We start from the raw sequence: 26,403 nt of genomic DNA, 5'->3' as shown, positions 1-26,403 counted from the left end.
CTGCCAAAATTCCATGTATTCCTCAAATTCTAGCTCAAACGGCATTTTTTCTATAAAACTTTCTCTGATCACCCATTACAAAGAATTTTACCTTTCTTTGCGTTCTGAGAGAACTCCATCTGCTTTGTTCTACGGTCACTAGGGTTGTATTTTTATCAACTGAATTCCAAGTTTCTGGGGGCCAGGGAACATGCCTTCTTCATTTTTTATATTCCCTAAATCATGTAGCATGATGACTTTTAATCACACTGAACTATGCTGCATGGATGAGTTCTAGGAAACAGAAAATGATAGCATTTACACTTTTTCTGATAAGCAGTCCACACAAGGAATCCTTCAAAGGGAGTTTCTTATGTAGCTCACCCTCTCCTGAACATTATACATTATGGCTTCTGCTATAAACAAGCCCGCACTAAGCCCAGATGATGTGTGCCCAGAATGCAAAGGGTGCAGCCATGCTCTCTCGACAGAGTGAGAAACTGAAGAAGGAAGACACATGTGTAAGAGGAAACACCAAAACCACAAATATGAAAACAGCATTTGTGAACCTCGTTTGGCCAGATCACAGACATCTTTAACCTTCTCACACTTCCTTAAAGGAGCAAATCAGGAAATGAAGAAAAAAAATCTTGACACTTTTTTTTTTAAGTCCTCCAACTTTTTAGATTAGATCATCTATAACTCTAAGGGAAAAAATGTGTACGCTTTAAGCCTAAGAATGTATCCATAATTCAGAACTTCTATCACTAGCAATACAAGTACGGAGGGGAAAGAAGTAAAAATAAAAAGATAATAATTCTTGAAAATCCAATAATAAAAAATTCATATCTGTCTCTAATTGTTTTTTTCTAGCTCTAATAGATTTAATAAACAAATGTAAGCAAAAGCATACAGTGGGTTTAAAAATAACTTGTTGAAGATTACAGCTAATTTAGGATAGCATTTGAAATAAAATATTTTTCTTCATTTTAAGAATGTACTGCTGATGAAAACCTATCAACATTTTGTAATTTTCTTATCTTCACAATTCAAATCTTATGGGTATGAAAAAAATATTCCAAGACATGGAATCCTCTGAATTTCAAAGTAAATAATCAGAAAAATGCCCAAAGAAGACGAATTGTTACTTTTCTGCTGAATTCCTAAATTCAGCTGTCATTTGGATCAAGAGCCATAAAACAAATGTTCTAGTAAAAAATTATAGGACTTCAATAAAGCAAAAGTCTCTTATTCCAATAATAGTTCTTAAACACCGAAAACAATCAAATATACCACATTTATCCATTTATTCCTCAATGCTTCAACATTGCCCCCTAAATGGATACTTCATTTTGTAATTACTACAACAATCAAGGCAATAAAAAATGCAACACTGCTTACAAAAAGATGTTCAGAAATGTTGAAGTAACACTGGAGTATGAATTTACCCCCAGCAGAGTAATTTGGCCTATGTGTAAGTCACAAAGCCAAGGTACAACAGTAATCTCTGAATCTGCACTGTATAAGTAGGAATTCCCACGTAGATACTCAACATGGATAATTTATTCAATCCAAATCTGCCATCTCTGGCACCTAAGATGTTTGCTGGGGATAAACTTAAGTTTGTGGTTTTGTCCAAGCTAAGATTTCTAAAGCTGTGCTATTCAAAATGATAGCCACTAGCCACATAAGCTATTTACATTTAAATTAATCAAAATTAAATGAAATTTAAAAATGCAGTTCCTTGGTTATAATAGCCACATTCCCAGCACTCAGTAGCCACATGTGACTGTTATATTGGACAGCACAGATATGCCACATTTCCATTATCACAGAAAGTTTTGCCATACAGTGCCATTCCAAAGATTACCAGCCTCACAGGTCCTATCTGTTTTAGTGCCATTGCTCCAAGGTTCTACCTGAAAGGTGAGAACTGATGCCCTATGAATTTTCTTTTGTTTTTGCAGGCTGAAAACTCAATCTTTATGATGATTCAAAATGATTGTGCATGTCCTACCATATCAGGATCTAAAGATATGGAAGAAAACAGTGGCTCCTCAGTGCATTCAAAGAAAACACCGAATCAACCAAAACAACAACTCCCATAAAAGAAAAACCCATTACCATCAATAGAGTACATGGGCTGTTTTAATGATAACTCAGTTTTTAGCTTTTTAGGTTTTTTTTTTTTTTGAGATGGAGTCTTGCTCTGTCACCCAGGCTGGAATGCACTGGTGCGATCACGGCTCTGCAATCTCCGCCTTCTGGGTTCAAGTGATTTTCCTGCCTCAGCCTCCAGCATAGCTAAGATTACAGGCGTGCGCCACCATGCCCAGCTAATTTTTGTATTTTTAGTAGAGACAGGGTTTCATTATGTTGGCCAGGCTGGTCTCAAACTCCTGACCTCAGGTGATCCGCCCACCTTGGCCTCCCAAACTGCTGGGATTACAGGTGTGCGCCACCATGCCCGGCCCCAATTTTTAGCATTTTGAACAAAAATAATGCTGCCATTATTTAGAAATTGCTCATATTTGCTATATACACACACAATCTTTGGTAGGTACATGCATTTTCTTCTAATCAAGAAGTTCATTAGGTGGCTGGCATGTGACTTATGGAAGCAACATGGTCAGATGGAATGAGCACAGGCTTTGAAACTAGACAAGAGCTAAGTCATGTATCCCTTTATACATGCTTGCTAGTTATCTCGGTTTTAAGCAATTTGCTGAATCTCTTTGTGTCTGCATTTCCAAAAAGTCAAGAAGAGATAATCAAATCAACTTCCTAGGTTTGAAGTCATCATTAAATAAGATATATATATTTGGCATCAATGAGTACAGTGTATGACAAAATCAGTTGCACTGGTGGCCACTGTGGAAAACAAATGGAAACCACCATAATAATGCCACTAATAATAGCTAACAGTAAACCAATACTTTTTTAAAAATGTTTTATTGAAATGTAATTCACAATTCATACATTTGATGTATACAATTCAATGTGAATCAAATATCTGAATAATTCAACATTTTCTCAGCATCCACCAGAGTCTGGTTACTGCTGGTTTCCAGGGCAGTGGTTCTTAAATGGGGACAATTGGCTGAGCACATTGGCTCACACCTGTAATCACAGGACTTTGGGAGGCCGAGGTGGGTGGATCACTTGAGGCCAGGAGTTTGAGACCAGCCTGCGCCACATGGCAAAACCCCATCTCTACCAAAAATACAAAATTAGCTGAATGTGGTGGCACACACCTGTAATCCCAGCTACTCGGGAGGCCGAGGTACAAGAATCACTTGAACCTGGGAGGCAGAGGTTGCAGCGAACTGAGATCGCACCACTGCACTGCAGCCTGGGCAACAACATCGAGTCTCCATCTCTAAATAAATAAATGGGACAATTTTGTCCACAAGGGGACATTTGGCAATATTCGGAGGCAATCTGAGGGAAGGGGGCGTGCCACTATCTAATGGGTAGAGGCCAGGGATGCTGCTAAACATCCTATGATGCATAAAACAGCTGCAAACAAAGAATTGCCCAGTCCAAAATACCTTCAGTACTTAGCTGAGAAACCCTGTTCTACGGATATAAAGATGAAGAGGAGACAGTATCTGTATTGAAAAATCTTACTGTCTAGTGAGCGAATGCAAGGTGGAAACAACACTATGTCCAAGATGCTCCGGGTGCAGAGAAGAAGAGGGGATGCTTAAGTAAAAATATTGGAAGATAGGAGCTTGCCAGGGGTACTCAGGATGGAAAGAAATGATTTTATGTAGAGGGAAGAGCAGGGGACAACATTTAAATAGGTGCAAAGCATTTTGGAGTCTAAGAGGTGCTAGTAGTTGAGAATTGTTAGAGCTCAGGCTGCTGGTCACGGGGAAGGTGGGTGAGAGGGGGTGCAGGGAAGAAGGAGGGGGAGGGAGCAGTGGCGGTGGCTGTGGCAAAAGCAGAAACAGGAGCAGCAGCAGCAGCACCAGAGGCACACAGGAGCCAGATCCTAAAGGCTTTGTATGCCACATTAGGAAAGAGTTTGGAATACAGCTTCTGGTTGGAAAACATTTTCTGTAACCAACCCGACAGTAAGTATCTTTAGGCCACACAGTCTCTGTTACAGCTGCTCAACTCTGCCATCACAGGGAGAGCAGCCACAGACAATACATAAGGGAACAGACATGACTTTGTTGCATTAAGATTTATTTATGAGCCTGACATTTGAATTTCATACGATTTTCAGGTTTCATAAAATCTTCTTTTGATGTTTTTCCTCCCATTTAAAAATGTGAGAACGGTTCTTAGCCCGTGGGCTGCATATAGACGGGGGGTGGCAGTAGTCTGCTAAGCCCTGCTATGATGCATACACAGCACCGCAAGGTGACAAGTTAGCTAGTTGATCAGTTAAAAAATGAAGCAGGGCATTTTCCTACAGATCTTTGGATGTACTGACTGTCTTCTAGCTATTTCCAGCTAAATAACAAATGCACATGGGCCTAAATTTGGTCAGTAGCTTGTCTGTAATACTTACAATGAAATGGTATGCTAACGCAAAGGAATAAAAAGCTTATTTCAGGCCACTGTGGTGAAATGACATTTACCTAATGCAGATATAAATTTTGTGTTAATTAGTGAGCACTTGACACTGATGTAATTTGATTAGTGTGGCAAAGTCAGTCTTAGACTTGCTCCCTAGTACTAACAGAATATGTCCTTGAATTAAGAAAATTAGGGCTAAGTGACAAAAAGTACCAGATAATAAGAAACCAACTCTGTACCATTTATAATCATCTGTTATAATAAAGATAATACTAATGGCCTTATTGTGTCATTATGAGAAGCATGAAACAGGGTACCTCACACTTCGCAGTTTAGGTGACCTCACTGTCTCAGATAGTCCTGATTTGATCTCAAGTCGGATTCTAAAGTCTTCAAACTACTGGAAGCCTCATATGTTTAATTTGGAACTATTTTCAAGCAAGAACTCTAATAACATTCCAGTTTGAAGAACATTCCAGTTTTGTATATCACTTTTACTAACTTGTAAAAATGCTTTATTTCAAAAAAACAAAAAACAATCTAAGAGAAAAGTAGAGTATTAACCATTTGAAATCTTAAAAACTGTCTTTTGGATCTTTGATGTGTCTGACTCTTCATGAATAATTCTGGTTCTGTGATTTGGAGATGTTACTTAACCTTTCTTAGGAACAAAAAACTGGTGTCAAAAAGGATTGAAGATTAAATTAGGTGTTTGTAAATTTAATTACATAATTATTTAGTACAGGCTCCCTCAGTGCTAACTATCATTAAATTGAAATGTCATTACAATCACTATTTCAGTTTGTCTCTAAATGTCCCACCATAACACAGTTCTCTCAACTTTACAATACTTTTCTGTAATTCTAGAACCAAAAGGATCTAGAAATTGCCCAGTCCAATACTCTCATTTTATAAATGGATTAACTGACCAGAGTCACACAGGGAGGTAGTAGAGGCTGGTGTAAAAAGCAAGGGTTCTGGAGTCAGACATGCATGGTTCCGAATCCTCATTCCACCAGCTTACTGTGTCAATCCAGGCACGTTACTTTCACAACCTCAGTTTCCTAATTTATAAAACGATGAAAAATGAGATAATGCTCATAAAGTCTGAGCACAGTGCCTAACAGTTGATTTTTTAAAAATCAGTAAGTGTTCACTATTATTATTGATCCTCATCTTATTATGAAATGGTATTTCTTCCCTTTCTTTTTGGGATGTGTAAATTGCTCCAGTGTTTGTTCTGAATGTGACTTTTATCTAATCATACTGGCCAGACTATAGCAGACTATATGAAATATTTATTTTCCATATCACACCAACTCTACCTCCTCTCCCTTTTTGTATGTGACTCCTATGTTAGTATATCCCTCAATTTAAAATTACTTTGCAGTCCTCAAATGCTTTCATCTCTCCAACTCTGCTACATGGCTCCTTAGAATACATATGTGAAAATCACATGCTAAGTATGTTTGCAAAAATACTTTGTTAAAAGATTACACAGTAAGGAATCAAAGTTTTTTTTGGGTTTCCTTTTTGCTTTTTCTTTTTTTTTTTTTTTTTTGAGATTCCAGGCAGTTGCTGGCCAACGAAAGTCACAGAAAGCACCCTTCCAATTCATTTGCTTCAGGAGGCTAAGGAAATAACCTATTTCCTCTTCCCTCTTTTCTATCTGGTTTTTCTGATGTGTTCCCAGATCCTCAAAGAAAGATTCAGAGATCCATGAAATCTTAATATGCCTGTTTGAAGTCAGGAAAAATAAAGAACAGTATGCCAGTATTTCAGACCGGGAAGAGACTGCATCAATACTTGACAGGGAATTTGGTTCAGTCCTGAAAATTACTAAGTCTTTCTTCCCTACTTAACAGGGAAGTAATGTCAAATGGTTGAAATTTGCATGGAATTCTACTAGCCTGGAGGGTGCTCCTGAAGTAATCTTACAAACTTGGCAATTATAGTCCAGCAGCCTAAATCTTTGTCTCTTAGCAGATGAGTGGCAGCAATTTTTGTTTTTTGCTACAGAACTTGTACTTGACATCAGTTAGCCTAACTCAGACCCTGACCTTGCCTTTGTATTTGGGGAAGAGTTTAATCTTCAAGATGGACCCAACCTCAGTAGAAACAAAGTAAGTGTGAAAGTTGTTACCCAACCCTTTTCTCAGTGTGTTCTATTTCATCTTTAATGCAGATCTTTAATCTCAGATGTTCATCAGAAAGGGGTAACATCAAATACTCCAAATCTGAGCAACATTCAACTCATTTGTTGTTGTTCTGGGTTTTTGTTTTTGTTTTGCTTGAGACAGAGGTAAAAATCCCAGAAAAGCCATAAAGATAATTTTAAATGCTGCTCTCACACTAATGGTTCTACCTTTTTATCAGCTTCTTCATCTGATTGGATTAGATTTAAAATTTTCCTTTAGCCTTGGATATTTGACAAGATTCTTTAAGTACAGTGAGACTTTCTCCAAAAAAGGAATCCACTTGATTGGATCAGAAACCACAACCTGCCTCTGGAAGTTTGACCTTTCAGTGGGTCAGGTCATGAATCAGGGGTGGTGGCATTTTATGAACCTTCCTTGATTCTTTGATCTTGCCCCATGACCCACATAGACCTGGTAAGGAGCTTTTTCTCATTGTCGGGGATAGGGGAGTGGACTCTATTTTCCATTTCTCTTGTCTTTCCTTCTCTCCACCTTGCCTCCTCCACATTTAACGAAGTCTGCAGCACACTAACCAGGAGCATGCGCAGTGGTGTGCTCTTGCTCCCTAGAATGTTTCACGGCTTCCGAGGCACTTTATCTTTCTTTCTCCCTCCCTAAGTATTCTGAATGTGGCGTTCTGACCACTCAATATAGTTTAGAGACCCACTGTATAAGCCTGGCACAAGCAATCTATATTCTTACCATTTATTCCAATGTTAGGGAATCTTCTGAAAGAAAACAGAATTTTGGTTAAGTTTGACCAGGGCGGTAGATTATAGCTCACATGGCTACAGGTAGTGGGACCACCATTAAGATTTGGTAGATGCCCCAAGACCCACGTCAAGCAACCATAATTATCTGTCAAGTTCTCACCTATACTCAAGTAATTTTGGAATGGTGCCTTCAGTTACGGATTTAACACTAGATTTGAAACTTTTGACCCAGTTGTGTTTAAAATTACCAAGTGAACAGGATTTTTTTTTTTTTTTTTCTGCTGGCATTCTGTCTTATAAAAATAAGAAGAAGGGAAGGTGATTATAGGCACCTAACATCAAATTTAGTAAAAATCACTGGAAAAAACCAGAAGTGTGATTTAATGATCTGAGAAATTAGGCAAGTGTCAAGTCTGAAGAATTCTAAAATGGTTATAGGTCAAAGCATTAAAAACTTCTTTGGGGATAGAGTGGCTATAAGGAGAACATGGTGAGGTATCTGCCAGGGGTTAATTGCAACCCTGCATGAAAAGCAGTTAACAAGTGAGAATTAGAACACCCAAGAGGAAAAGAAAAATGTTTCCAGTGCCATGAGAAATAAACAACAAAGAAGAAATATTTCCTTTGGCTACCACCACCTCCTTTTCAAAAGCTCAGAGGAGCTACGGGGAATGCCAAGGACGGGTTTCCTCTCAACTCCCTCTGAAACATTTGTCTTCATTACCACTCTTTTTAATCAGGGCTCCTTCATGAGTGTTTCTGCTCAGCCCCTTAGGGGCAGCTCTGGTCTGCGATAAATCAGAATCCACACCGCAAGTCACTAATCAGCACTCTCAGGGAAAGAAAAACAGAGAAGTGCAGACCACTACAGGCTGCAAAGGCCTGGAGGCTCACAGGCCTCAAGGAAGAAAGGCCTTTACGCAGAAATAAATTAGTGAAGAAGGAAGGGACTACCATGTTTAGGCTTTATTTTAAAATCTCAAATGCAAATTGTTCACAATTATAAGAGTTTGGAATATAATTTCATTTTAACAGTATAAAATAGATTATGAATTTATTAATGAATTGTAACTTATACCCCTGGCTTAATACTTTTCATACCTAATTCAAAACTTAATAAGCCCAAGGCAGAGGAACAGAAGATAAATTAAGATAAGTAAAACTATCAAAGTTAGGGAACCCTCTATCATACCTGCTGTTTCAGTGATGTCATTAGGAAATGAAACTTTCCAGGTAAGGACTCTCTAACGTCCACAATACGACTGTTATTTTTGTTATTTTACTTAAATGGAATTACAATCATAAAATTACAAACACATAGTATTTTTTTTTTTTTCATTTCCAAAGTGTCTTAGAAATAACCTATGAAAAAGTTAAATAGACTTGTTACAGGTCAACCTAGCTAGGTAGTGGCAGAGTTTACTCTAGAACCTAGGTCTCCAACATCTTTTTTTTTTTTTTTTCATTTTTGAGACAGAGTCTTGCTCTGTCTCCCAGGCTGGAGTGCAGAGGCGCAATCTTGGCTCACTGCAACCTCCGCCTCCCAGGTTCAAGTTATTCTCCCACCTCAGCCTCTCAAGTAGCTGGAATTACGGGCGCGCGCCACCACGCTCAGCTAATTTTTGTATCTTTAGCAGAGACGGGGTATTGCACGTTGGCCAGGCTGGTCTCGAACTCCTGACCTCAAGTGGTCAGTCCGCCTTGGCCTCCCAAAGTGCTGGGAAAACAGGTGTGAGGCACTGCTCCTGGTCAAGACAAATATTTCTTGACACTGACTTCAGGAGCTAGAATCAGAACTGGTTGGAGTCCAGCTAAACTAACAAGGTCAATTTGATTAGAGTGGGGGTGCTCCGAGAGGGGATGTACAAGAAGCAGGGCTAGACTTTTAAAATCTCCATTCAAAACATTTGAACTTCATGTTGTAAAACGGGATACAACCAAAGGTTCTTGAGAACAGGAGTGATGGGATAAAAATTATTTGAGGAAGAAGATTCTCACCATATTATGTAAGAAAAACTGGGGGAGGTGGCAGGGTTAGAGAGTCTCATGTTTGTGGGACCGATTTGGTTACTTCTGCAGTGTCTCAGGCAAGAGGTAATTAAGAATCAGTTTTGTGGTTATTCTAATGATTGGGGTCCTTGGGTTGTACTGGTGGTTCTTTTGGATCTGAGAATTAATAAGAAAATTATACAGAAGAATTTCTCATAATTAACTGGGAAGATATTTTGCCAGTTTTTATGGTGCTCTGGGGTTTAGAATTGAGAGGAATACTTGTGGAATTATTATTAAGTATTAATAAGCATGAGACATATAAAAAAGTGTTTACAGTAAATTTAAAATTAGTCACAAAAACTCAGTTAAGGTGAAAGCGGGTCTTTCAGCTGTACACCAAATATGTGATTACAACAACTGGACAGATGTTGTTAGAGCGTCATCCATATGCTCTGTCTTGGACCTGCCAGCTGTCCTAGTCACAGAAGCAGAGTGTGTGTAATGACGCTGTGGAATACAACATTGCCTTTATAAACAAAAAGCTACAAAACAAGAATCATTGGTGGTCTACAGAAAAGTGTTGGCAGCCTTTGTTAAGTACAGATAAGGATTTTATTTTTCTTTGAAATTCTGTAATTAAGACAGAAATAATTAAATGATCTGCTGTGAGAAATCACAGATTTATAAACAAAAATGACTTCTGCAGACCTTGAAGAATAGCTCAATAGAAGGAATACTCAGATTGTAGGTTCTAAACTATGGACAAAGAAGGACAAAAAGAAGTCCATGGGGGGAACTAAAGGTGTCAAACAATGGTTCTGAGACTGAAGATCAGCACCTCCCTAAACAGGATACTCTCCTTTTCTCCAACAGCACAGCCAAGGGCAGCAAAGCCTTCTGTGTTTCCAGAGCCAAAAGGATGCCGAAGGCCCTGGAAGTTGAAAATCAAGACTGGCTGCTATAAAGCAGACCATCTCAGACATATTCTCATTCCTGACAAATACCCACCCACAAGCAGGACTGGGAGACACATGGCAACCAGAGCAAGTTGTCAAAACTTATCATTATAAAACGTCCATCTTCCAAAAGTACAACCTTTGCTCAATGCAGTGTTTTCCTTGGAAGACAGCTCTTTTGAGAGCTATAAAAAGGTGGTTAGAATGGATGAGGTTAGCTCTTGTAGTCTAAGCTAACAATCATGTGAAAAATGTAAAGGTGAATAGTAGAATGTTTTATAAACAAACAATCAACAACAACAAAGGAATTCATTAATTATGTTCCTCCACTTCAAAGAAATTCATAATTTTTAGCACTGCTCTTTTGAGAAAAGAAAATTGCCTATAAGATCTCTGGCCCTTCTTTAATTTCCTTTCTTACTCCATACCCTCAGGTGGCTAGCCTAGTGCTACATGGCCTAGGCTACATATAAAGTTCACAGCTCTTTGCCTGATCTCATGATCCTCTATCAAAACAGCACTTTCAAAAGTGTTTCCTGTCTAGCTCTGCCCTTGCGTGAGCGTTTCCGTGGCTGGATCAGCTGCCAAACTAAATCCCTTTGGTAGAAAACTGTGGAGAACTCAATATAGCCCTGTCCCCCTCTCCACCTTAGGCCTGACATCCGGAAGTGACTTAGGAAGTACTCTAATGGTTACCAAATTTTGGGGAACTGATTTAACATTTCTGTGCTAACCATGTGTTTAGGAGAGGCTGCATCACTAATCATCACTTGACCTTGTGACAGACCAAAAGTTGCCGATTTTTTTTCCTGGGGGAAAAAAATTCTACCAGCTAGCACAATGATGTAAATGCAAAATCATGCTGTAAGATGACTGCCAATATGCTGGTTTCCAGATGTTTGACAGGACAGTGCAGAAACAATACAAAGGAGGGCTAACAGTTTCTGTCACAAACTCTGCTGGGTTACTTGCGTTCTCTCTCCCCATACTTTTTTTCTTTTATTTTACAAGCGCTGGGGATTGTATACAGCTGTCAAATGATTCAAATGATTTGGGATAGAGAAGAATGGAAAGTTTGTCCATTACTTGTCAAACTCTGTCTTTGAAAACACGGAACATTCTCCAAATCTATTATTATTACTCTGTTCAGCAATAACTGCAGGGTGATTTGTCTGAATGTATACCTATCGGTGTCCCACCTTTCAATTAAATAAGCCTGTACATCAAATAAATAAGAAACGAACTTGAATGGAGCTCTGCACATTTCACTAAGTATCTCCTCTGCGTCTCAGCCGTAGATGAAATCTGATTTAAGTCAAAGCCTAACACGGCCCCCGCTGTCCTCACTGCATGGGCTTCATCTTTATGTACTCATCCTTGACTCACACTATTCCTGGCGGAAGGCTTCCTAAAAGAAAACCAGATTGAGCTGTCAGGTTTACAGTATCAAGGAATCTCTAAAATGAATGGGTTCTTTAAAAGAAAAGCCAAACTTTGGGTAATTACATTCAAACTCCTTAATCACATTTTCTGAGCTCAAGGGAAATTGTGGTGTTCTTTGCTGAATGTCTTCCCCAAAGCCACACAAATGCAATACAGAGTCTTCCTTCAAAGGAAGGCAACGAACAGAATGACTCCTGCTTGGCAGAATGTTAATTTCAAGTATGTACTCCTTAAGTTTTCTTTTCTCACACAGAAGCAGTATGTATGCATTCGTGTGTATATGTATTATTTATTTTTTTATATCACCCAACTCACTTTGTAGCCCCCTTCCTCCCTATTCCACTCCCCCAAAAAGGGAAAAACATGATATAGAGGATCTGAGGAGTAATTTTCAAGCATACAGTTTACCAATGATGACAGACATTATTGAAGTTTGGTAATATTTCCTTCTTTCCCACCTCTGGACATACAAGATAACTGTACTTCCCTATCCTCTTAAAGTTCTAGCCTAGTAGTCTGCAACAGAACTTTCTATGATGATAAAAATTTTCTAAACCTTGTACTATCTAATATGATAATGTGGCTAGTGCAACTGAGAAAATGAATTACAAATTTTATTTAATCTACATTATTTTAAATCTAAATTTAAAAAAAAAACACAGCTGGTGGCTATTGGATTGGACAGCACAGTTATAGCTCATGAGTTATAAACAGAAGTGACCACCATGAGATGTCCAGTGTCCCCTTACCCCTGCCATGGTCACCTAGAATAACTCAGTGGTGAAGCTTTCACTAACCTGGCTCCTTGAATGGAGATAACACGGAACAGAGACCCCTCAATCTGCGACGGACAACGTTTAGCAATAATTTAGCCAGAAAAGTCACTAAATGTACAAGAAAGAAAACAGAGAAGTACTGATCTTCGCAAAGACCAAATATTACCCATGAAAATGTCAAGAAGCTCCTAGTGCATGTGTGTAGCTGGCAGTGAAGAGGAAGAGATGCAGCTGCTGGAGATGTATCCTTTTTTCTCTCTCTCTCTCTTTTGTTTATGTTTTGAGATGTATCCTGATTTAAATGCAATCTAAAACTTAAGTGCCTGTGATGAAGGTTAGATAACCTTGGGTGTTCTACTACCCGCTTGGAAAAATAACCCAGAAAGAAATCTTAACACATTTTGTATTCTTGTTACCATGTAAGACATCCCTGTATTCAAAGTAGTAATGATATGGTTGTAATATTTTTCCCACAAAGAAAAATCCCCTAGTCGTGAAAGAGTTAAGAGAGACCAAAATTAGACACAGTTCATGTTAAAGGTTAGAAGAATAATCAGTCATTTGAAAAACACTACATAAACATTTTTCCGGATGTAATTTTCAGTCCAAGGATACATTTCCCAGTAGAAATCAGCAGCTAAAAAGGAAATCATTTCGTCTCCATAAGTGCCAAATTGTATCCTGATTTTTCCTGGTCTGGCTCAACTTTCAAAACTAGTGGTTCAACTTCTGCAATCTTTCACCCAATGACTATATAAACACATCTTTACAAGACAGACATAATCCTTGGGTGGGCCAATTTATGTTGGATTATGAAAATACTTAAAATACAAAATCATATAATGACTATTGTCTTTCGGTTTTTCACTAAAAGGAAAGAAAAATCTATTTAACATAGGCAGTGGTTCATGTGAGATAACATGACACATATACACTGCTGTCTTTTTTTCTAATGTCTCTGAAAATAAATATTACTGCCAATTCAGTAAAGGATTGCCTCACATTTTGGCAAGGTGATATGTAAATTCAGATTTTGCAAATATTCCTCTGATGTACCCACATGCCACAATGCACACACAATTGTAATGAATTAAACTGCTCACAATAGGCAAGGAAAAAGTCTCACCCTTGGAAGTATTTTGGATCTTCTGTATTCGGTCAAAGGTTATAGAAACATTAGTTTTAAGGATAAAGTAATCTTAAGTAAAAAGCAAAAGATTCATTCACAATTTATTACTGCTTCCAATTCATATATATTTCACATTACTCAGAATTCCCAATAACACAATTCAAGGAGAATCTCAACTGCATAGCTAGAAGAAATCATAAATTTTAAATCTTTGTGGGAAGGTAAACTCTGTTTTTTCACTTCTTCCTTGAAATTCTACAGCTTTTATAGTCAACTACAAAAGGTATCATGAAAAGCCCATCTTCAGCATTTAGCACGAAGAGGGGAAGAATTTTAACTTTTCCTCTAATGGATAAAGTTATGTAAAAGAAGACATTTTGGAAGTCTTTGGAGAATGCAGTATAAATCATAGCTGTAAGATCTGGAAAAGTCTGGTTGAACATTAAGAGATTTCCACATCTGTATCTATACATTCCCATCTTGGGAATAATGTACGTCCAAAACCATTCACAGAAAAATGTTGTAAAGTACTCTGTTGGTGAGCAAAACTTAAGAGTTGCAATCACGAACATTTCATTTTCATCATAGATTACTGATAATTATACAATCCAATATCCATAAAATTATATTGGTAAAAATGTTTTTTTGTCAATATTCTAAAAGTCATAACAAAGCAATGAATTTAAAATAGCTTATTTCTAGGAACTTTTTATAGTTTATAGTATAACTCTATGAATAATTTTCTGATGCCTAGATTAGTCCTTCATCCTTGCTCTGAGAAAGCAAATATGTCATTGAAGCAATATGATCACACTATAAGAAAAGACACAGAATAATGCACATTTTTCTTTCACATGCTGAGAGAGGCTGATGAATGTTACATTTCTCTAATTCACAAAATTTATCTGAGTACAAAGACATATTAGGAAAGCATTTTCGTGTTCAAGTGAGTAGCTCTGCCCAAACCAGTATAAGTATTTAATTAAATATTTTTGTTTAACGCTAATGGCAACATAAGACTTTTAAGTATTTGCCAAAATTAGAAAATCTCTAGTTCTTCTGAAAAATATACATATACATAGACATTCAAAACTTTTAAAAATTAAAGGTTGATTATTTAAATCTATCTTTTTAGTTCAAATATTTTACATTCCTTTCTGATTTAAAACACTCTCCTATGAAAGCCACCATTATTTATAAGTGAAGAAAGAAAAGGGAATTTGTCTTACATCTCCCCACTCCTCACTTTGCTATTGTCACCTGTATCTATTTCCAGGAAGCCAATATTCATTAGGGTTAATCTGCCTACTAAATGAATAAACAAAGGATTTCTCTGTCACTAAGAGGCCAGGTGAGCCGATAGCATCTTCTAACACAGAAAATCATCTGTACCATACAGCTCAGGAAATTACCTGCTGCAATCCCACACCTGGGATCACTTGGCAGGCAGATCCATAATGTTGAGTAATATATGGAAAATGAACTATAACCATTTTTTCAAAGGGCTGACAAATCTCTCATATTTCAAAACTGAAGAACATTTTAATATGATTAACTACATAACTCACTAGGGAAAAACAGTGAAAAAATATCAAGAAATGCTTCCACATTTTTCCCCTAAACAATAACAGGATATGTAAGAAATGATGCCAAAATACTAACATACAATGAAATATGAATAACTGGTACAAGAATGCCAATACTTCTATGGATCTCTGTGATCTTAAAAATAAGAACAGTTCTACAATAGAATGTAGTTAACAAACTAAATAAGAAGACGCACTGTTATATTATAATCCCTACTTTTACAGACTGACAAATTCAGATCAAGTAAAAGCTACACCTTGGTGGCTCAAGATACCAGGAAAAGAACCCAAGAGCAATTATTTGTTAATAGATTAATGATATTATCACTTCATGTTTCATTTTGTGAAGCAGAATCCCAGGTTATATTGCCCTGTAGAAATAATTTTTCCAGCTAAAGAAGCCAATAGGAAACCATTGGTGTTAAATAAACATAAAATGAGTAAAAGAAATGAGGTCAAAGATATCTGACTTCCCTCCAAATGTTAAATAATTTAAAAAGTATATATATATATATATTCTAGATGCAAGTTTGAAATAACATCTGATAGCTGAAAACCATGTGGTATAAGCACATAAAAGAACTGGTTTGATTAGAACTGGTTTGAAGATCTATTTGATTAGACACATGAGACTATGACAACAAAACTCACTCACAAAATATGAAAACAAATAGTGATTAGTGGTCATTCTCTTCCTAAAGTTATGTTCAGTCCTACAGAAGGTCTTGGGTGTAACAGAGAATGAAATAAAACTAAATATGTCAGCATATATGCCAATGAGAATCAACCAATATGCTATCCTTGACACATGGGCCATTAAGTTGCTGACACAGGTTCTATTTTTTTATTCAACTTTTAATAACATGTTTGCAGAGAAAAAGGAGCCAAACTATTAATACTGGGCAGATTACATATCACTTTATAGAGGGACCACAAGTAGAGAATTAAAAGACATAGGTCTTCTGGGACTGAGTCCCTCCCACCACCCCCCCGCCAATAAAAATTAAAATAGGAAAAATAAAAAAGACTTAGAAAAAGGGTTAGTCAACATTTAATGACTCCCCACTCTATGTCAGGTCCCATATCAAATAGGGCTGGGTTTGCTCAAGGGTGATAAAAAACAGATAGGGTCTTTTTCTATAGTATATATCATCATTATTACTTTGGAAAACAGTTTTTTAGCTTCACAGGGGTTCCCTGGTTGTTGTTATACTGAATATGTCAGAGTTATATCAAATACTACAAAACTATTGAGAGTTGTATCCATCTGGGGTAACAGTGATATTGGCAGGGAAGCAGTGGAGGTGTGGGGCACCAGGTCACGTATATGCTGCACCTAAGGAGATGTAGTGTAGAGAGAAATTAAAGAAGACTTACCCAGTGGCTGGGTGTGGTGGCTCATGCCTGTAATCCTAGCACTTTGGGAGGAAGGTGGGTGGGTCACCTAAGGTCAGGAGTTCGAGACCAGCCTAGCCAACACAGTGAAACCCCATCTCTACCAAAAATACAAAAAATCATTTGGACGTGGTGGCGGGCGCCTGTAGTCCCAGCTACTTGGGAGGTTGAAGCAGGAGAATCACTTAAACTGGGGAAGTGGAGGTTGCAATGAGCTGAGATCGCACGATTGCACTCCAGCCTGGGCAACAAGAGCAAAACTCCATTTCAAAAAAAAAAAAAAAAGACTTACCCATAATGTGGAATCTTTCACAGTCTTTATCTGTTGGGTCAGGTTTTCTGAGATAAGCCATTTAAACATAAATCAAAGTAAATGCAAACTGTATGTGAATTCCAATAGCCGTCAGCTTACATTGCTGTATTGACAACAGATGCTAAATATATGAACATCATATATACATATTCTTGAATTTATTTTTGCTGAGATTTTTTTTTTTTTTTTTTTTTTTTTTTTTTGGTCTATGTGGGAAAATTCAGCATGTGAGTTAAAGGAAATGTATATGATTTCCCTTTCAAGATCCTACAAAAACATATGGGAGCAAGATAATGTTTGTTCTGACCTGCCAAAATCCTGTGGAGATCATCTCGAATCCACATCACATTCCTGAGTACTAATGCTCACAAGGGGCTTTTGCATTAGCAGATGTGTGAAAATGCATGTACTCAGAGAATTCCCTCATGGCTTCCTATCTAAAGAAGCTCCTCTACAACAGCTCTTCCAGCCAAATGCTGAAATGACATCTCCAAGTTCAGTATACCTTCATTTAAGCCAGTGTCTGGACGGAAAAAATTCAAATGAAGGGTTTGTTATCTGGCTCAAAACCAAGGGGAGCCTCAGTGAATGTGAGACAGATTTTCAGAAGGCCTCCTATATTCTACTTCTAATCCTCAAGTCATATCAGAGACTCCAGTAAATTTTTACTTATTCACGTCACAATTTCTAGCAATCAGATTTCACCATTTCAAATGCATCACTGGAAGATGCATGTGTATGATTTTAGTTGTGATTAAAACTGGGGGAAGGGAGACTGTTCAATACTGTTCTTATTTCAGCTGTGGCAAAACTATGCTAAAAATATTAAGAGAATCAATCCATCTTTGCATACTTTCTCCTAAATTTTCTTTTGTAAAAATATTATGTTTTTGGCCGGGCATGGTGGCTCACACCTGTAATCCCAGCACTTTGGGAGGCTGAGGCGGGTGGTTCACAAGGTCAGGAGTTCAAGACCAGCTTGACCAAGATGTTGAAACCCCGTCTCTACTAAAAATCCAAAAATTAGCCAGGCATGGTGTCGGGTGCCTGTAATCCCACCCACCTGGGAGGCTGAGGCAGAGAACTGCTTGAACCCGGGAGGCGGAAATTGTAGTGAGCTGAGATCGTGCCATGGCACTCCAGCCTGGGTGACAAAGCAGGACTCTGTCTCACGCACACACACAAAAAATAGATGTTTTTGAGCCTTATAACACAGGCTCACCAAAGAAAACTTTGGAAAAACTTTAAAGAAGAAAATTCAAACTGTTCATAATCCTATCACTTGGAGGTTAAACACTATTTACAATTTGATCTGTTTTCTTCGTGTCATCCATGAATGAATACCATAAAGTTATATAAATCCGTAACTACATAATTTTTCATAATACTTTTTGTACAGTTTTATACTCTTCTAAGTTCATTAAAATGCAAAGCAGTGGTTACAATCTTAAATAGACAAAAGCATTAAAGAAGGGGGAAAAGAGGACATGTAGAAATGTTAAAAGGTATATTTTATTCTTTGATGATACTCTAACAATTATGACTATCTATATATCAAATAACACAACGTTGACATCATATAGCAAAACCATAGAATATAAGGAAAAATACAGAAAAATATTAGTAGCATGAGATTTTAACGTCACCATTTTTAACTCCATAACAGCTTATATGTCTATATCTACATCTATAGCTCTCTCAGAAAGCATATAACGTAACTAATGAGGTAAATCTAACTAATGAAATTGCAACTCTGTATGCTGAAAACAGAAAATAAACCCTTTTTTTCAAGTGCCCATGAAACCTTTACAAAAATCATGAAATATTTTTGCTAAAATATAAAATTTGATCAAACCAATCTCCCAGATCTAATGAACAATTTATGGGGAATTTTAGGAACAAAAGGACACCAAGAGATCAACAAAATGCAGTCTGTGGGAAACGCTACAAGGTAAATGGCCTGGTTTCCTCAATAAAAAAACTATAAAGCAGTAAAGGAGGTGGAGGATAAACCTACATATTAAAAGAGTCTTATGAGATGTATCAACCAATTGCAATATATAGGTCTTATGTGAAACATGATTTTTAAAATGAGATGAAGAAATTTAACACGAATTGAAAATCTGATATTACATTATCATTGTTAATCTCCTCAGGCATGATAATACTTTGTTTTTTAAAAAAGTCCTTATTTTTAGAGATATGTACTAAAATACTTACAAATGAAATATCATGACATCTGGATTTGCTTCAAAATAATATGGTAGAGTAGTGGGGTAGCATGTAAAACTAGTTTGGTGATGGGTTGCTAAGTGTCAAAACTACCTGATTTTCAGGGATACATCAGGCTATTCATTCAATATTTGCACATATTTGAAATGTTTCATAACAAGGAGTTAAAGAGAAAAGCAAGCATGAATGTGTGTATGCACACACACATAAAAAAACTGTTCATAGCAAGTATAGTTATTCTTTTGAGGAGGTGTTTTAAGGGAAAGGAAAGATACAGGTTTGTAGCTGATATCACATTTACAACAGAACACCATTTATTCATTTTTATTTAAATTTCTCTTTTGTGTACGGAGATGTCACATAATGTTAGCAATTGTTGAATCTAGTGAGAATGTTTATATATTCACTGTACTATATTTAGAATTTTCTGTAAGTTTGAAATTTTTCATAATAAAGGGTTCTGAAATTCCTACTTACTGTCAAGTTAAAAAGTTATCTTAGCAATTCTTGCCTGTATACTTTCAGATATACGAAATAATAATTTTATCAATATTGTAAATCTACTGGTATTTTGACTGGGATTGCGTAAAAGTTCTGAATTAATTTCAAAATATCTTCAATTGTTAAAATAATCAGTCTCCTTATCCAGAACATGATATATTGTTAATTTATGTAAATAATTCTTTAATCACTGTAGAATTTCTTTATATAGGCTCTATATCTTTCTTCTTAGGGTTATTTCTAAGTATTTTATACTTTCTGGTATTATGAGGAGTGACATATTCTAAAGAATTCACCCATCTAATTAGCTTTTATTTGTTTATAGAAATAGTATGAATGTTTTACACATTTACCAAGTCTCTGATCTGTTGATAAGTTCAGAGATAATGCTCTTAAATTTTGTAAGTGAAAAAATTACATTGTCTGTAAATGGTGATTTTGTAGTTATAGCTCTTCTTTATTTTTTACATATTACTGTCTTGTCTGGAATATCTACATCTAGAGTAATTGTATAATGGTTTTAACATGATTGCCTCTTTCATGATTTTAGGAGGAATGCCAAGAGCATTTTATATTAAATACGATGTCGGTTTTTGGTTTAAGACAGCTATTATTTATTATTTGAAGAAGACATCTTTCTATTTCTAGTTATCTCACAATAAATCTCATAAATAAATGCTAAATTTTGTCAAATGCCCTTTCAGCATCTAATGACACTCGTGTTTTCTTAGTGGACCAACAGATATTATACATTACAATAATATATATTATAATACGGGATAAATCATATTTGGTCATGGTAGGTGATTCTTTTATTGTAACATTCAGTTTGGTTGGTTGGTATTTTATTTGGTATTTCTGAATCTAAATTCATATGTAAGATTGCTACCTAGCTCTCTTTTATGTATGTTATGTTTGTTAGGTTTTAGTCATTCATTTTTAAAAGCCTCTCTGAGAGGGGATTAGAAAAACCCTGTCCTCAATAGGTGTTAAAAAGTTCCTCAATGCTAATGCTATTTATTATGAAGTAGGAAAAGGCAAGAGGCCACAGCCTGCAAGCACAAAGGTGAGATAATGGCTTCTGCATCACTTAACTGTCAGCCTTGCTTAGTGTGAAGTGTCGTGTCTAGAGACTCCCAACCAACCATCCATTTAAAAATATATAGAATATTAAAGTAATTGACAAACACAGAAACTGTCAACTTTTTGGAAGATAATTTAAAAACCATGCATTTTTGGGCTAGTGTTATTATGGAGTAAGAAACAAACAAACAAAAAAACAGATTAGGAAAAAAACAGTATCTATTTCAAATATCAGCACCAGAATCCTGCGAAGTTAGTCCCCATATCGGTAAAGGTTACTGAACATTTCTACACTTCAAGGTCTATCTATGCTTTTGTCACAACAAAAGGTTGCTCTCTCTTGCCAAAAATACAGGAATGTGCAGCCTAGCAAGACAGAAACTTTTAGACAATAATTGCTTTACTCGACCCAAACGCCATACAAAAACTTGCGGCACCCCAACCACCCACACTGGGAAAGGCCAAGGAGAGAGCCCAGACTCCACCCTTGAGAGGCTATGACAAGGTGCCCAACACCTCCATGGGGGTGGTGTTGGAGAAGGCTAAGTACAGTCAGGACTTTCATCCCTATCTGCTGTTAACAAGAACCACCTCCTAACACACACATGCAGTTTTGGTGCAGGACAAATGCGGAGCCTGGATTTTCACCCCTGCTTGGTAGTAAGGAGGCACCACTCCTTCTCTACACTGGGGTGCTTATGAAAGAGGTCTAGGAAAGAATCCCTTTTTGGACTTTGACCGTATCATCCAGCACTAATGCACTGTCACTGGAGACTACATTGGGAGCTGGGACTTCCATCTCTCCCCATTAGGAACCTGACTGAGTGGTAACAGTAGTGTGGTAAGGAACCTGGGTTTCTACCTCTACCTAGCAGAAATGAGGTAGAACATCCTACTTCCCCTGCCATTGTGATACCACAGAAAGGCCCTTAAAACAGAAGGTTTAAGTACAATTCATATCATAGGGAAATGCCCAGCTTTCAACTGAAAATGATTCAACATACTTCCAGCCAGCAAGATATCATAACAAATGAAAAAAAGACAATCAATAGATATGAACACCAAGATGACAGAGATCCCAAAATTATTTGACAAAGACTTTTAAAGCAGCCATGATAAAAATGTTTCAATGAGTAATTATGAACATGCTAGAAACATACAAAAAATGCAAATTAAAGAAATGAAAACTTTGGGTGATAATAATACATCAATTGTCAATGCAGGTTCATCAGTTATAGCAAATATACTACTCTGCTGGGGGATCTTGATAATGGGCGAGGCTATGCATGTTGGGGGTAGCAGGGAGTATATGGAAATCTCCGCACCTTCTGCTTAATTTTGCTGGGAACCTAACTAAAATTGCTCTAAAAAACCCTGAAGCCTCATCAAAGAAATAGAAAGTCTTAGCAAAGAAGTAAAAGATATAAAAAAGACTGAAGAGGAATTTTTACTTACTTATTTACTTACTCATTTTTGAGGCAGGGTCTTGCTGTGTCACTCAAGCTGGAGTGCAGTGGTGTGATCATAGCTCACTACAGCCTCAAACTCTGGGCTCAAGCAATTCTCCTTCCCTCGGCCTCCCTAGTAGTTGGGTCTACAGGTGCAGGCGATTGCACCCAGTTTACTTTTAATTTTTTCTTGTAGAGACAGGGCCTTGCTTTGTTGCCCTAGCTGGTCTCCAACTCCTGGCTTCAAGCGATTCTCCTGCCTCAGCCTTCCAGAGTGCTTGGATTACAGGTGTGAGCCATCATATCTGGCCTCAAATGAAAACTTTAGAACTGAGAAATACAATAACCAAAATAAAAAGCTAGGTTGGTGGGTTTAATAGCAGAATGAAGAGGCACAGAAAGAATTAGTAAACTATAACACAGAGCAATAACAATTACCCAGTCTGGATAACAAGGGCTCGGGGATCTGTGAGATTATAATGAAATATGTGGCAGTTCTACCACTTTAAGCCCGAAAGGAGGGGAGGAAGGGTGTGGGTTGGAAAAGTATTTGAAAAATAATGGTTGAGTCAATATCCACATTTTGTAAGAGACATAAATTGACACATTAAAGAAGCTAAATCATGAACCTCAAACAGGAGACTTCTAAAGAAACCCACTAGAAGAGACATCATAGTTAAACTTCTGAAAATGAAAGACAAAGAAAAAATCTTGAAGGCAGTGAGAGAAAAATGACACTTCACATATATAGGAAAGAAACTTCAATTAACATCACATTTGTCATCAGAAAACAGGGAGGCTCAAAGAAAGTAACACAGTATTTTTTTCTGAGTACGGAAAGAAAAGAACTATCAACCTTGAACCCTATACCCAGCCATAATATCACTCAGTATTAAAGGGGAAATCAAAACATTTTCACATGAAGAAAGACTAAGAATTTGTTGCCAGTGGACTTACTCTAAAAGAAGATCTTTTAACAAAAGGAAAACAAATGAAGAAGTAACTGTGGAACAGTAGGAAGGAAGAAAAAACATAGTAAGCAAAAATATGGTTAAATACTATAAGCTTTCCTTCTCCTCCTGAGTTTTCTAAATTATGTTTGAGAGTTGAGGCAAAAACAACACTCTTTGGTGTGGTTCTAAATGCATGTAAGAGAATGTTGAAGATAATTTTATTATAAATCGGGATGGTAAAGGAACATACGGGGAAGAAAGGTTACACTCAAATTGGTGAAGTAATGATACCAGTAGACTGTGATAAGTTAGGTATACATAATGCAATATACATATATTGGCCACTAATAAAGATACATAAAGGACCACAATTTTTAAAACTGTATACATAATAACTTTTCAACAAATGGTGCTAGGATAATTGGCAAGCCACATGTAGAAGAATGAAACTCATCTCTCACCTTATATTTAATACAAAAATCAACTCAAGATGCATTAAAGACTTAAATCTAAGACCTGAAACCATAAAGATTCTAGAAGATAACATCAGAAAAAACCCTTCTAGACATTAGCTTAGGCAAAGACTTCGTGACCAAGAACCCAAAAGTAAATGCAACAAAAACAAAGATAAATAGATGGGACTTAATTAAACTACAAAGCTTCTGCACAGCAAAAGAAATAATTAGCAGAGTTAACATACAACCCACAGAATGGGAGAAAATCTTCACAATCTATATATCCGACAAAGGACTAATTTCCAGAATATACAAAGAACTCCAACAAATCAGCAAAACAAACCCAAACAATCACATCAAAAAGTGGGTTAAGGATATGAATAGACAATTCTCAAAAGAAGATATACAAATGGCCAACAAGCGTTCGGAAAAATGCTCAATGTCACTATGGAAATGCAAATCAAATTCACAGTGCAATACCACCTCACTTCTGCAAGAATGGCCGTAATCAAAAAATAACAGATGTTGGCATGGATGCAGTGAAAAGGAAACTTTTACATTGTTGGTGGGAATGTAAACTTCTACAACCAGAATGGAAAATGGTGTGGCGATTCCTTAAAGAACTAAAAGTAGATCTACCATTTGTTCCAGCAATCCCACTACTAGGAATCTACTAAGAGGAAAAGAAGTCATTATGCAAAAAAGATACTTGCACATACGTGTTTATAGCACCACAATTTGCAAGTCAAAAATATGGAACCAACCCAAATTCCCGTTAATCAGCGAGTAAAGAAAATGTGGTGTACACACACACACACACACACACACACACACACACACACACACTAGAATACTACTCGGCCATAACAAGGAATGAAATAATGGCATTTGTAGCAAGCTAGATGGAATTGGAGACTATTATTCCTTTTCTTTCTTTTTTTTTTTTTTTGAGACGGAATCTCACTCTGTCATGAGGCTGGAGAGCAGTGGCGTGATCTCGGCTCACTGCAACCTCCGCCTCCTGGGTTCAAGTGATTCTCATGCTCAGCCTCCCGAGTAACTGAGACTACAGACATGTGCTACCACACCCAGCTCATTTTTGTATTTTTAGTAGATACAGGGTTTCACCATGTTGGCCAGGATGGTCTTGATCTCTAGACCTCATGATCCACCCGCCTGAGCCACCCAAAGTGTTGGGATTACAGGCGTGAGCCACTGTGCCCAGCCGGAGACTATTACTCTAAGTGGAGTAACTCAGGAATGGAAAACCAAACTTCATATGTTCTCACTCATAAGAGGGAGCTAAGCTAAGAGGACACCAAGGCATAAGAATGATACATTGGACTATCAGGACTTAAGGGAAAGAGTGAGAGGTGGCAAAAGATAAAAAACTACACATTGGGTACAGTGTACACTGCTTGGGTGATGGGTGCACCAAAAATCTCAGAAATCACCACTAAAGAACTTATTCTTGTAACCAAACACCACCTGTTCCCCAAAAGCCTATTGAAATTTAAAAAAAAAAACAAACCACTACAGATAAATCAAGATAGAATTTTAGAAAATGTTCTACAACCTACAGCAAGACAACCAAAAAAAACAAAAAACAAAAAACAAAAAAAAAAAAAGCCGAAACAAAACAAAACAACAGAGAAAGAAAAAGCAGAGAACAGAAAATAAAAAATAAAATGGTAGACTTAAGCCCTGACAGATAAATAATTATATTGATTACATTCAATGTAAATGGTCTACAAACACCAATTAAGACAGATATTGGCAGAATGGACTAAATTTTTTTTTTACAGGAAATTCATTTAAAACATATCAAATATAATGATACAGACACACTGAAACTAAAATGTTAGAAAAAGATATATCATGTAAACGTTACAGGAAGGAAAGCGGGGGTGGCTACCTTAATACAAGATAAAGTAGACTTTAGAGAAAAGAAAATTACCAGATAAGAGAAGGACATTATATAATGATAAAAAGTTACACAAAGAAAACACAGCAACCCTAGATGTGCATGCACTAAACAACAGAGCTACAAAGCATATGAAGCAAACCCTGAGAGAACTGAAGGAAGAAATAGACATACCTACTGTTATAGCTGGAGACTTCAATAAGTCTTTCCCAACAGGTAGATTTCTCATATATTGATGGTGGGATTATAAAATAATACAGACAGTATGGAAAATAGTTTGGAAGTTTCTTGAAAAATTAAACATATTCTTACAATGTGACCCAGCAACTGTGCTTGTGGGCCTTTAGCTCAGTGAAATGAAACTTCTTTTATCTACATGAAAACCTTTGCATGATTGTTCAAGGCAGTTTTACTTGAAATAGCCATAAACTGGAAACAGCCAAAATGTTGTATAATAGGTGAATAGTTAACTAAACTGTGTGACATCCACACCATGCAATACTACTCAGCAATTAAAGGGAACAGACTATTGATACATGCAATAACTTGGATGGACCTCAAAGGCATTATAATTCATTTTAAAAACAGGCAATATCAAAAGGTGACATACCGTAAAATTCCATTTTGTCATTCTCAAAATGACAAAATTATAGAGATGAATAGATTAGTAGCTGGCAGGGGTCAGAGATAGTGGTGGGATGGGAACTGAGTGTGGCTATAATGGAGCAGGAAAAAATGAGCGAGATATTTGTGGTGATGGAATAGTTTGTATCTTGATGATGGTAGTAGTTACATGA

At 36.9% G+C, this 26,403-nt stretch overlaps 1 protein-coding gene and 1 long non-coding RNA gene across 12 annotated transcripts in view; both read right to left on the bottom strand.

Annotated features, from left to right (window-relative positions):
- Nucleotides 1–25,262, bottom strand: part of LOC139359591 (uncharacterized) — a 75,061-nt gene extending 49,799 nt beyond the window's left edge. The window contains exon 1 of the long non-coding RNA XR_011615678.1: nucleotides 92–25,262. This is a non-coding gene — a long non-coding RNA (uncharacterized lncRNA). The remainder of the gene's footprint in view (nucleotides 1–91) is intronic.
- The window catches only part of LOC105476856 (BCAS3 microtubule associated cell migration factor), a 710,244-nt gene that overhangs the window by 256,839 nt on the left and 427,002 nt on the right, over nucleotides 1–26,403 (bottom strand). The window lies entirely within an intron of this gene.

The sequence above is a fragment of the Macaca nemestrina genome, chromosome 17, assembly GCF_043159975.1.
Source record: "Macaca nemestrina isolate mMacNem1 chromosome 17, mMacNem.hap1, whole genome shotgun sequence".
Taxonomy (NCBI): domain Eukaryota; kingdom Metazoa; phylum Chordata; class Mammalia; order Primates; family Cercopithecidae; genus Macaca; species Macaca nemestrina.
This window is presented reverse-complemented; position numbering and strand designations above follow the sequence as displayed.